Source organism: Syngnathoides biaculeatus, chromosome 11 (assembly GCF_019802595.1).
Source record: "Syngnathoides biaculeatus isolate LvHL_M chromosome 11, ASM1980259v1, whole genome shotgun sequence".
NCBI classification, from domain to species: domain Eukaryota; kingdom Metazoa; phylum Chordata; class Actinopteri; order Syngnathiformes; family Syngnathidae; genus Syngnathoides; species Syngnathoides biaculeatus.
This window is the reverse complement of record NC_084650.1, coordinates 10,836,111-10,843,526: the sequence shown is the minus strand read 5'-3', so window position 1 is coordinate 10,843,526 and position 7,416 is coordinate 10,836,111. Positions and strand designations below refer to the sequence as shown.

The 7,416-nt window shown below is 45.2% G+C and overlaps 1 long non-coding RNA gene across 2 annotated transcripts; it reads right to left on the bottom strand.

Moving 5' to 3' along the window:
- Positions 1–3,986: 3,986 nt before the first annotated feature.
- On the bottom strand, positions 3,987–5,185 carry LOC133508636 (uncharacterized). Of its 2 annotated transcripts, none has more exons than XR_009797108.1 (3): positions 4,994–5,185; positions 4,581–4,716; positions 3,987–4,506 (listed from the first exon to the last, which is right to left on the bottom strand). It is a non-coding gene; the product is annotated as an uncharacterized LOC133508636 (long non-coding RNA). The 2 variants fall into 2 exon arrangements; XR_009797107.1 differs by having other exon boundaries at positions 4,581–4,659; positions 4,994–5,169.
- Positions 5,186–7,416: the final 2,231 nt, after the last annotated feature.

The following is a 7,416-nucleotide window of genomic DNA, read 5'->3' as shown; positions in this document are numbered from 1 at the left end:
GCTAAGCACAGCCGCCTCCCCTTCTTCTTCTTCTTCTCCATCCACCTCTCAGCACTCATGCTAAGTACGTCATCTAGTTTATTTCATTGTATATATACAAAGTATTTTGATGTAAATTCTGACTTTAATGGTGGAATCCAACTTAGGTCAAAATTCGAGTTAAGTCGCTACTGTAGGAATGGATCTCAGTCGTAGACCGAGGACTCCCTGTACATCTAATCGACTTTTGTACATTTCTTAGTCTGTATTGATTACTTTTTTAACCGGAATTGAACCAATACTTCTACTTTTACCAGAGACCTTTTCGTCAAACTTTTTTTGAGAGTACTTTTGCCACCTCCGGCACTTGGTAAGCGTCCACGGCGGCCCGAGAAGTGGGTCAGAGTGAGGAAAAACGAGCCCGGCGGGCACTCCGCGCCGCTTCAAGTCCCGTCACGTAAACAATGGCACTTCACGGGGAGAGGCTCGTCTTCCTTCCTGCCTGGCTTCCTGTCCATTGTTCTGCCTGACTTAGCAAACTTAATGCTCGAGCCACCCTCCCCGTCCCCGTCCCCGTCCCCCCCTCACCCCATTCAGACCTCCCTCCTTCTTCTTGAATCCAGCAGAGGAGAGGAAGGAAAAAGGGTCGACGACAAAGGAGAAATGATAAACGACGACAAAGCGACACGATTCTTGTGTGGAAGTGCAACACGGCGAGTCGACAAGCTGGGCCCTTTGACATGTAGATGACACTAGTGAAGGTGACGGAAAGGGGGGTGGGGGGTGGGGTCGAAGGCGGTGAATGTACTGGTCGGCGCCTACGGTGCACGAAGCTTTTCGAACGGCCCCGCGACCTCCCGGGCCTTTCTCATGCGTGCCCCGGCCCGGCAGATTGATGATAGCCGGTGCGCTTCCTCCCGAGGGAGCGCGACCTCGCCGTGAAGGACGGCTTAGCGTTGATTAGCACGAGTCATTACCATTCAAGGCTGGCTGCCATTATGTGGCGGCGCATTGACGGAACGCTAAATTAGTACGTCGGCCAAAGATAAAGATAAAAGGCAACTTACACTCGTATTATAAATAACTTTTACATTTGTTACGGAAGAATGAAAAATATTTTACGTTATATTTTACGCAGGACGTGTAAGTACTAGCGTTTGATGCTTTCCTCCTCAGTAAATATTACAATACAGACGCGTTTTGTTGTTAGCGATCTAGGCTAGGCTAACTTGGGCCGAGCAGCTTCAACGCGAACGATACGATTCCAATTTTAGGTATTAAGATTGCGCAGATGATGATTTTAGTCCACTGAAGTCATCAACAGGAGCATCCGATTCAGCAGGATTTGTTGACGTACGATCGGGCTGGCCAGAGCTTCCTGTTACGAGGATCGTGAGTACTCATAAGAAGTTGGCCAAGTGGAAACGTCAACTTAAACCTGTTGATCGGCTCGCTAACAACAAGACACGTTTGTGAGCAATTCGTTGTTGAAGAAACATCGAATGTGGACTCAACCTTCGACTGCTAGAGTGACGAGCCGAAAGGAAAAAGATTTTATATGTATATATTATTAATTTTTTTTTAATAGAAGGATGTGTCTTAAGTGTAAGGAGGCCAAAGTATAGCACAACATTATTCAGATTTATAAGGCCCCTCTTTACTAAATGTAACAGCTAGAAGTGGGCTTAATCTCACTAAAAATCACATTTCAAGACTTTTTTTTTTTTTTTTTTTTTTTTTTTTAAACACACCAATATGGTGTTTGAAACCCCGAGTTCGAGTATTAACCTTGTTTTTGTGTTCATACTTGTTGCTACGTGCCTCTTCTGCCTACTCTTAACTTTATTCTTGGCCGAAACGTACGACTAACATGAAGTCAAATGCGCATCCGGACATCGACTCACACATTTACAATGGCAAATTCAAACATGTACGGTATGTAGTTCATTCTGTGACCTGCCGTTCAACTGACGGGGGGGCTGTAAACTCTCACGATGTTAAATAGGCAGACTTCCTGAGGAACACGAGCAACATTTTATTAGGTTATAGGCCTAATTTGGGTCTTCAAAGGAGCAAAATGGCTGCCTGGTACAATCTCAACTAATCAGATGACATAACATCATATCTTCGACCTGAATGGGGGGGGGGGGAGATAAAATGGTCATACTACCTGACATCAACAATCATATTAGACTGCTCCTGGTATTCCGGGTTTCCGCAAACGTGCAGGTAGGATAATTAAAGACTCTAAATCGGTTTGTCTATACGTATCCGGCAACTGGTTCAGGGCGTACCGGACCTCTCGCCTGACGTCAACTGCAATAGGTCCCAGCGGAACAGTGGTCAGGATAAGCGGTACAGAAAATGGATGGAAATGATCCACGTAACTTTTCCAAAAGGTATCGCAATCGATTGACACATTTCAAAATAAAATTACCTCATCTATAATTCGTTACTCATTTTGATTAGAGGTTTAAATTCAACAATATTTAACAGTACATATTATTGTGAATAGACAATGCATGTGACAGAAGAATCTCCGCTAGGATGAAGGGCAAAGTTTATAAAACAGCGGTGAGGCCGGCCATGATGGACGGACTAGAGACGGTGGACTGGAAGCAGAACTGGAGGTGGCAGAAATGAAGACGTTGAGGTTCTCGCTCGGAGCGAGCGGCTTGGATAGGATTGGAAATGAGCTCATCAGAGGGAGGGACAGCCAAAGTTGGATGTTTTGGAGACACGTCCACAGGCGAGAGACTTGAGTATATTGGTAGAAGGGTGCTGAGGATGGCAAAAGAACGAGAGGAAGGCCCGAGAAAAGGTTGACGGATGCTGTGAGGGTGGACATGAGGACAGAGGGCGTTAAAGAAGAAGATGCACGAGATGGGCTTCGATGGAAAAAGATGACACGCCGTGTCGACCCCGTACGCGACAAGCCGATAGTAAAAGAATAGACAATGCATCTTACGTAAGGGTGATCCTAGCTAGCCAAGAAATGTGACATCACCGCACAGGAAAAAAAAAACAAACAAAAAAAAAACTCCGAGGTCAAAGGTCACCATAGTTGCGATAGTGTCGGCGCATCAGATGTAAGTAATCCTGACTAAACAACAAGAGATGAGGGGGTCTGTGAATATTAAGTTAAGAGTGGGTAAAAGGGGGAAAGCAGCAAAGAGACAGAGGGGATTTTTTTTTTTTTTTCCTTCTTCTTCACTGCAGGCATCCAAGCGGCCTTTTACGAGGGGTCTTTTAAAGTCGCACCTGTACAGCACACGAGGAGGAAGCCTGTGATGGGCGTACTCCAGGCCCTCAGGAAAGGAAAGAATTGGGGAGGGGGTCCTTTGTTGTCTACTCTCACTCCACTTCATATATATTTTAAAGGCCCCGAATATAAGAAAGACCAACAAAAAACCGTCTGATCTTCCTGTTAATGGCAATTGAGCGTTTGATTGTGGCCAAACACGGACACGGTTATGTGCACGCGTCTCGGTCTCATCGTAAAGACGAGGCGCTGGTGGACAGCTGGTTTCATTTTTTTTTTTTTTTTTGCTTTCGCTCGCTGGCGTGCTCGCACTTTCCTTTGTTCGAACAAAGTGTTCCCCTTTTGATGCGTCCTGAGTAATGGTGTGATATTCACAGGGGCGGCCGCACGCGTTTCTTTCAACTCCTCCGCAGCTGGCTGCCTGGAACACATGCAGACCCCCCAGCGCCCCCCAACCCCGTCCCACCATCACCGACAAAAAAAAAAAACCTACAGGCGGAAGCGAGAGGCCTATTCTTCTTATCAGCTCTTTGGCCTGTCTTACTTAATAGTGGCATAAATAAACTTGAATGGAAATGTAGCTTAAACCCAGGGTAGGGAAAAAAATAATAATTTCAGCTTCAGCCATGCTGAAAAGCCGCTATGGCAGTGTTTCCAAAACTTTACTGCGCCAAGGCACATACTTTTGATTAAAAACCTCTAAGTACACAAAACAACACGAAAAAATGACAAAAACCTCACATACTGAAATGATAATCATCTTGTCTCCATTTATTGATGAATTCAATACAAAGATATTCAAGTGTTTGCAAAACATCACATGAGCAAACCCAGAAGACAAGTTTGCAGATTTCCTGCGTGTACTCGGATAACTGCGGCTGGCTGCTGACACGGCTTCAACCTGAAGCTGCTAAAATTGTATTTATTTCTGGCATAGTCAGACAAAAACTAAATACACACATAATATCATTTATAAATACAAATGAAGCTTAAACAATGGATATCATGAAGTTGGGTAGCTCTTGAAGACCGCTTGTGTAAAACTAAACACACTGCAGCCATTCAACATTTCTTACAGGTGCTTTTCCCACTTTGCCGTCACCAAACCAGAACCGGAAGGAAATCCTTCAGCCAGTTTTGCCGAACGTGGAAGTTGGTTGCATCTAAGTCCTATTATCTTTTGTATGTTGACACGGAGCCTCATTGTAACTTCGGCCATCGAATGGAAGAAAAAGTAGTTGTTCTGCTTGGTTTACTCTACATCGCTGGCATCAATAGATGAACAAAGATATGTCACTTGAAGTAAGTAGATTAAATGAAATAGCACAGAAATACGTACCTTGGAGGCCAAAAAATGCTGGGTCGCCTGGCTTGTCGTTACCGTTTACACGAGCACATTCGACAGATGAAAATTCCCCCTTTTGCACGGAACAGAAGCCGCTGAATTCACAGAAATCCCACCAATTCACGATTTTCTATGTCGTGGCAATGAAGTATGATTTTTGTTTTGTTTTGAAGCAAAATACTGTTTACAGCATGTATGTATGTACGTACGTACGTACTTTGGGGAAAACAGGTTTGAGGTTGAAATGTTAAAAAAAAATCTTTTTTTGTTAGGTAGTCTCGTATTTATATTTACTACAAATTGGTCCACTTTGGGATGTGAACACCCAGATTGAACACATGACTCAACTATTTCACCTCACCTCCTAACAATTACAAAAAAAAAAAACCAAAAGATTAGAACTTCACCTTTCAAAGTCCATCCTGCAGCATTTATTATTCATCGTGTGCATACGACATCCGTCCGCGAACTGCCGTGATCTCGAGGTGGCGTCCACGCGACACGCGAATTGGTGGCCATCTTGTTGCCACTGCCGATGATGAGCGTGAGGAGGAAGTTGGCTTTAGCAAGCTCTTATTTTTGTAACGCAAACCGGAACTGCGATGGAGAGTAGGAGGTGGCCACTTAACTACTCGGAACGAGCAAAGCAGACGCTTGCGCGTGACGTCACGTGTGATTTGCTATAAACTTTCATTTCGCGACTGCATTTTTAAAAGCAAAGTAATGTCTACAGTGTATGTTTGTAAGTGTATGACATGATATTAATATGTTCAAACGTCATTGTCGGTTCTCTAAACCAGTGATTTCCAACCTTTCGGCACATATTTTACAATTGAAAAATCCCACGGCACACCGACAAAAGTAAATGTCAGCAAAAATGGATCGATTAATTATTGTATGAACTTCCTGCCATCTAATAGAAGACGAATTTTGTTTGTGGAATAAATGTTGGTTTTTTTTCTTTAGCAATTACATAAAATTGGACAAATTCTCACGGCACACTAATGCACACTGTTTGGGAATCACTGCTCTAAACTGTTATATCAATTATAATCACTTATCTTATCAATATTCGGTGGCATTAATACACAGAAAGTCCCTATCTCGCCAAAGAGCTGGCTGCACTGCAAAAGTAACAAGGATAAAAGACGGTTTTCATGAGCAATAATGAGAATATTGGACGTGTTTTGTGACAAATTTGGGGTGCTCGCATGAAATTTGGGAGCGGTAGCAGTTGATCACATTTCGGGTGATTTGAATCGCGCTCTGATCTCCGTCCCTCTTCTCTTATGTGCTCTTCTTCTTTGCTTTCTCCAACTAAAGCACCCCCTCCAATGGACAAAAGGCTCACCCGGGTTGAAAGAGCTCCGATAATAAATAAAAAGATGAGCGAGCGGGGGCTTGGAATGGTCCGGTTGTTCCAGTGATCAAATCCTGTAATTCCTTGACACATTTCTCGAAGCCCGTGCTTGAGTGTAAGCCCAAAATCAACAACAGATAAGCCCCCCTGGGTCCCTTTACTTTGATCTGGAGGGGTGGAGAGGTGTTGTGGTGGAGTGGTGGGGGGGGGGTTTACTCCTAAGCTTCCTGTTCTGGGCCCCCCCCACTCCTGCTTTGGATGTGGAGAGCCTGGTGGGAGGGCCAGGAAGATGCCGCCCCATCCCTGATTGATCTGTATCGGACGACGGACTCAGACACTAATGTGATTATTAAAACCCGAACGTGTCTGCAAATCATTTATCCGAAGACGGTACACGGAACTTTGAGCCTCATTCAGAGGCGAGTTCCGGTTTTGGAAGTACTTAGTATCAAAGCTGTAACATGGGTGGCTGAGGGTTTGCCGCAATGCCGAGGCGCCGTTGTCCTGGGTCGTAGCAGTTCTGTGTAAACACCACCGACACCGAACACGGGCGCAAATTGGATCCGGGAATTTGCCCGCGATGGGGGTAGCCGTGACGTCGCCCACATTTGAGGTCATTCTGCGATGCAAGTGCCACATTTTGGCGTTTTCTCCATTTTCCCGAAGAAACATTGGGGTGCAAAGTCGCCCCAGCAATTTCGGAGGTTTATGAGAGCAGTTACGATCAACGTCTCCACCCTGACTTTTACGATGATTAGCGTCACGGAAAAAAAAGTAGAGGGACGTGGACTTTTTTTCTACTCGTGAGTCTTTCGCTTAAAAGACAAGAAATTTGGTATTCTCTGTTGCTGTAGCCAAGTACGACGGTCGGTATTCCGTATCGAGGTCCAGAAAGTGACCCACATCGGCCGGAATGCGCCACAGTTGGTCGATTGTTGAGCACAGTTGACAGCAAAGAACTCGTGGACCGTGCCTGGGTGGCGGTTCAATGCCGTGCGCAGTGGTGGGACGGAGGAACCGCCGGCTAGGACGGTGACGTCGTCGGCGTGTGATACCACGCTGATCCCCGTCTGGAGCCTGTGCAATTTTGAGATGTAGCGATTGAAAAGCAGCGAACTGAGAACGCCCCCTTGGGGGACGCCTCGGCGAACTCGTAGGCTCCCGCGTAGGTAGTTGGCGGTCCAGTGCTTGAGCCAAGATGGGAGGTTCGACTCGACGATGTGGGTATTCTCTGTAATCCGAACCAGCGTGAAACCGTCATTTTCCTATATTGCAGTTCCCAATTAATTGCATAGATTTTTTTTTTTTTTTAATTTTCAGCTTTGTGGTAATATCGGAGCGTCACAGAGAGATCACCTTCACCTGAGAAAGGAAATTGCGGGCCTTCCGACAAGGAAATAAGTTCTTTTTTCGCCGTCATTGATATTTTTTTACAGAACGGGATGTGACTTATTTCCCTTATCGACTTAT